We start from the raw sequence: 5,828 nt of genomic DNA on the forward strand, positions 1-5,828 counted from the left end.
TGGACAGGATGGAGCAAAGTCCAGAGGAGGGCCACAAAGCTGATCAGAGGTTGGAGCACCTCTCCTATGGAGACAAGTTGAGAGAGTTTTGGCTGTTCAAAACAGGAGAAGAGAGAGCTCTGGAGAGAACCTATAGCAGCCTTCCAGCTGCTATAGCAGCTCCTGAGGAGAGATGAAGAGGCACTTTTTACAAGGACATGGAGCGATAAGCCAAGAGACAACAGCTCTAAATTGAAAGAGAGTAGATTTATATTAGATATTAGGAAGAAATTCTTTACTGTAAGGGTGGTGAGTCACTGGCACAGGTTGCTCAGAGATGTTGTGGCTGCCCCATCCCAGAAAATGTTGAAGGCCAGGTTGGATGGGACTCTAAGTAACCTGGTCTAGTGGACCGTGTTCCTGTCCGTGGCAGGGGGTGGAACTAGGTAGTCTTGAGGATCTCCTCAAACCCAAACCATTCAATGATATTATTGCCTTAAGAGACCGCTGAAAAAGAGACTCTGGGCCAAATTAGGGTATAAGATAAGATAAGAAAGCAGAAAGCTTTAATGAGCCACTGGGCTCTGGGAATACAACTGTTGTGCGTGCGGTTTTGACTCAGGTGTTACAATTTTATAATGATGTCCATCCAGTCCCTGTTCGTCCACCTCCCGGCTCTGCCCCATTCTGCACCCTGGCACACCCCTTTGGGAATTGAGTCTGGGGGAGTTTGGGACTCCTCTTTCATCATCTTCCTCTTCATCAAAGCACGTGCAGCCCTTGGAGGCCTTCCAAAGTTCCGGGTCTGAAGGCTGTTGTCCTTATTTACGATCCTTGGGGCAGGCGTTAAGGTGCTTTTTGCAAATCTACATTGAAAAGAAGACTAAACAACTGGACTTAATGGAATTTTGAGGGAGTGATAGGGAATGGGGAACAGTGTTGGGTAAATGTGTAAACTACTGTGCTAAAGGGTGAGGGATATAATGCAGCTACTTTAGAAATCTATAAAAATTAAAAAATCAAAAACTCTAGGGCAACAATATATATGATTGTATATGTTTCACTCTTGCATTGGCATAAGTGGGTTTTGTGGGCAAAATTTGACCAGTGCTGAATGACAGCCTGGGTGGCCTCTGAGTGCCAAAATATATTTAAAGCAAAGGATTCTGTCAATATATATTGCTATTTGCATGTTTAACTGGGGCAGATGAAAATACATTGTTCATTGTGGAAGAAAAATAGTTCATGACAAGAATACTAAAAGAATACAAGTACTTACCTATTCCTACTGAAGAATATAATTTGGGTCACCCTCTGTCATAAGGAAATCAAAGCCTTACAAGCAGAAAAGAAAATGTATTTAAAAAGTAGCTATATTCTACATTTTCTTTATTTCACTGAAGCAGACTGACAGTGTCTGATCGTAACAGTGGAACAAGAATCAGTGGAATTAAATTATATTTCTCCTGGAGCTGTTTTGTTCCTCTTACCACACAGTCACTAGGGAAACTGAGGAAGGGTTATGAGCCAGGCAAACTGGAAGGTTTTCAAATAGCTTTACATGCAGAAGCAATATTTTTCTCTCTGAGTTATATTCTCGTTATATTCCCCTGTGAGAGGGACAGAAAATAAACTGAAGTCTGGTCAAAAGTACATTACAAATTTGTCATTGACAAAAGGTGCCTTTCATTTACACAAACTTTTCACTGTAAGTTTTCTGTGACTCAGCAAACTGCGGGGTTTGGCTCTCAGAATTAAATAGTCTCCTGTGGCACAATGCCAGAGTTCAGTGTGCTTTCACTTTGTATTATCAGAAACTGAAAGTCAATAAAATTTATAGAAGCAGAATTTTCCAGCCTGGCCATGACCTTGCTGTAGAAAGTTGTACATTCAGCAGTGCCAGCTACAGTCTCTTATTGTTCAGAGAATGAGTCTTCACTCTGGCTTGTATCTAGACTACTTTTTGTACAGGAGGAAAACCGTGGATTTTCATGTCTTATGATACGGTGCAATTTAAACTAGATTATACATTATAAAACCACTGTGTACTGAATTGGTCTCTCCATCTTGCTTTAGCAAGAAATGCAAGGCAACAGCTTTCCATAAGAACTGCAAAAAGGGATAATTTTCATTTCTGCTGAGGAAGTAAGAAAAAGCTTTAGGGGGCAGAAATCAGGCTTATTTTTCTGGACATTCTGTAAATTGCTTTCTAACTAATGGAATAAGTTCCATTAATTTCTTATGGGCCCAGTCCTTAAGTCCATGAAGTCATTTGCTAAATTTTCTGAAAATATTTTGGAGAATTAAAACTGGAATTTAAATTCATATTCATTTGTTACACAGCTTAGAGAGTATATATCTTTTCACTTCAACAGTCTAATGAAACAGACCCTGCATGGCCTCACTTTGGACTTTATGTCATTGACTATGGCTCACTGATGAGGTTTCCAAAGCTTCCCACCACCTGGGTGCTCTGTACTCTCACTGTTCTGTTCTTTTTCTTTCTCAACAGGATGATTCCTCTCTTGTTAATAAGATGATTACTCCTTTGTTTTTGATAAACCCGATACATTGCTCACAAATCAATTGGCAAAAAACATCATATCTGTTTCTGCTGTAGAAACACTGCTAGTGTTTCTGGTCTATGGGTGCTAGTGTTCTGCTCTATGTTTTGGAACCTTTCCCATAAAGAATTTAATTATGTTTTCTTTTTCCCTGATTACCTTCACTCTTATCTCAATCATTTTTTCTGGCTGCTTCACCTGTCTGTATATATGAGATAGCAACATAATCCTTGGGCTGGCAACAGTGATATATGCTGATAAAGGACGACTTATTTTGTAAATATTGAACTTGGGTCCTGAAATGCATTGTGGTTGTAAGGGGGGTACTTCTGAATTAGATGATCAATGGAGCATAGAGGCGTGAGAACGAAATCATATTAGGATGTGAAACCAGCTAGAGTATGGTACAATGTAACTTATGGCAGAAGCTAACTGTAAGGTCCATTGTGCTTTTTAGCAAGTCAGCTTGATATCCCCTATTATCAGAGCTGAGTTCTTCCTTGGTTTTGCTACATATTGCAAGATAGATACATCTACCCTTGAAACACAATGGTAGAGGTCATACATAGGGGTGAGAAAGATGATGATGGGAGGAAGATTATGTGGGCAGGGGTCGCTCGCCCCTTGCCCTACAAGTAGGGCATGCGCAGACTGTTGCCATGAGGTCATGATTAGGCGGTGTTTGGCTGCCATTCAGGCATCACCTTATGCTACGTACTGGCCCTACGTAGTGTAATGTGGAACTGATAAAAATGGGGTGTCGGGACTGCTGAGTCGAGCGATACTCATCCTACCACTGAGACTGTTGCTCCGCGGGGACGCCCGCTAAGCATGGGTACCGACCAGCTGCTGCAGATCCTGACAGCCCTGGCCTGTCTGTGTGGGTAAGCACAGGTTATTGATAGGAAGCAACTGAGAGAACAAACTTAAGCACAGGTTATTGATAGGAAGCAACTGAGAGAACAAACTTTTTAATATCCTTTTAGTGTTCCTTTAATTCCCCTTTTATGTTTATAGTATTTTTCCTTTAGTTTCCCTTTTTACTAACCAATATCGTGTTATCCATAATACTGTGTAAAGATTCTTTTTGGTATCCCTTTTTCACTAGTTAATATTGTATTAAATGCTGTTCGTAGTATTTGTTTTAATGCCACCCGATAACATAGTTAGTTTGTATCCTTTTAGTTTTTAATTCCTCTTGCTAAGTTTATTGCTATTATTATTATTCTCACTGTAATAAAAGATATTTTGTGTGCTTGAGTATTTTTTGGCACTTGTCTTTATTCCGGACATGTATCCGAACGTACTGCTACATAAATTGGCGTAGTCGGCAGGATACATGGAGGAATAAGCAGTGCCCCAGGGAATTCGTTGGTGGAGTGCTCAGCTGACGTTTCTCTGTGTATTGGTGGGAGATCTTCAGGTGGAGTGCACAGCCTGGAGAGCCGCGTCCCCGTGTGTGTTGTGTAAAAGGGAGATTCTCAGGTGGGGAGCATAGCCTGGGAAGCCGCGTCCCTGTGTGTGTAGTGAACTCTGTGTGGGTGCTGTGAGTGCCAGTTTCTGGGTTCATATCTTCAGCTGGTTTTACTTTGTTTTAAACTGGGTTTTGTTGTTCTTGTTGATTAAGATACTACATGGGTGGCAGTGCTTGTGTTTTATATGCTTTGTTTGTTTTTTGCATATGGGAGGTAGTTCTGAGCAATTAATTGTGAGTATACCACATTTCTTGAGAGCTAGAATTAAGATTTGTCCTTTTTGCAATTGTTGTTTATATGTACGACTTCGTTGTATTAATTGTAATAAATATATCCTGGGACCTAGAGGCAGCCAGGAGATAAGGCTAGATTGGACTTTAAATTTTTGTTGTATTCGGTGTGGAGCGAATCAAAGTTTAGAAGATACCCGGTGGATTAGGTTTTATTGTTGTTTCACTCATAGATATGTCTTTCTGAGGATTCATTCAGAATTACTGTAGAGTGTGTATTTGGTGGTTGGTATATAGAGACTTTAGATTTGATGTGTATGTGGAGTTAAGCTTGTTTGTGATGTAAGAGCCACAGTTTGTGGATTGGTGTGTCTCGTGTTTAGCTTGAAAATTGAGAATTTTTTTGTCATTGTTTTGTTAGTGAGAACGTTAGAAGATTAAGATGAGAAAGTGGTTAGGAGGGTCAGCCGCAGGTGACAATGAACCCAAGAGAGCTCCTCCCCGTGAATTAATAGAACTGGGGCAGGAGCCATGGATTACTTTGTGGAGTAAGTGGGAAGCATGTACAAAGATTCCTCTTGAATACTGGGGGCAGCAGACCCCGATGGAGGTATTGCAATACTGGGAGCAGTTTACCCCTACTAGTAAATCAAGCAGTCGTCTGGAACAGGCTGGACGAATGGGGGGTGCACTGCTTACTGCATATAAGTTAACTGTGGAAAAATGTACAAAACTGCAGGAGCAGCTGAATGCTGTAAGAGCCACTCAGCTGGTACAACGCCAGACTTTGCTTGACCTTCAGGCCGAAAAGAACAGGGTAGAAGATAAATGTGTTACTTTAGCTGAGAAGTATGCTGTGAGAACTGTTCGGCGCAGACAAAAGAAAATAGACCGAAATGATCGGGGGCCACGGGTGCGAGCTATAATCACTTCCCCTGATTGGGATCCAGAGAAGTGAGATAGTAACATATAGAATAGTAGTGATGATTCTGATGAGGGCGATTTTATAGAAAATTCAGAGAAGTTATCAACATCAGATGAGTTGGCACACAGAGCAAGGGGCTGACTCTGTGATAATAGACGAAGTAGATGCCACAAAGTTTTTAGGGTTAACTAATGATGTATATGTACAAAATGCCCTTCGGTGTTTAAGACAAACACTGGGAGTTGATAGAACTTTGCTTTCAGTTATTGCTGAAGGTCTTAGTGACCGTTTTACTCATGATGGATCATGGCAGGATGGAAGTTCATCCTGGGTAACTCTTCATCAAGCAATCAAGATATTAAAGGGGGAAGGGATGAAAGTAGCTATTGAATTGCAGAGCCCTGAACTTTACATGCAACAGCCTTTAATTCTAGTAATGTGAAACAAACTGTTAGAAGGCTGTCCTGTACCCTGGAAACCATACATTGTTCCACTGCTAGTGTCTAACTCGGGGGCACTCATAGAAGAGATCATAGAGAGGTTGCAGCAACTTGGTGACCTTCCAGGCCTCTCACCCACAGAACAAAACCTTAACTTGATACAATTATACTGTTGTAACCAGGAGGGGTAATATGACACCTCAAGTAAATATTAA

The 5,828-nt window shown here is 41.1% G+C and overlaps 1 long non-coding RNA gene across 1 annotated transcript; it reads right to left on the reverse strand.

The window, feature by feature from the left end:
- Positions 1 to 510: 510 nt before the first annotated feature.
- On the reverse strand, positions 511 to 2,851 carry LOC135413176 (uncharacterized). Its single transcript, XR_010430120.1, has 2 exons — positions 1,259 to 2,851; positions 511 to 845 (listed from the first exon to the last, which is right to left on the reverse strand). It is a non-coding gene; the product is annotated as an uncharacterized LOC135413176 (long non-coding RNA).
- Between the last annotated feature and the right edge of the window lie 2,977 nt (positions 2,852 to 5,828).

This window comes from Pseudopipra pipra, chromosome 4, assembly GCF_036250125.1.
Source record: "Pseudopipra pipra isolate bDixPip1 chromosome 4, bDixPip1.hap1, whole genome shotgun sequence".
NCBI lineage: Eukaryota > Metazoa > Chordata > Aves > Passeriformes > Pipridae > Pseudopipra > Pseudopipra pipra.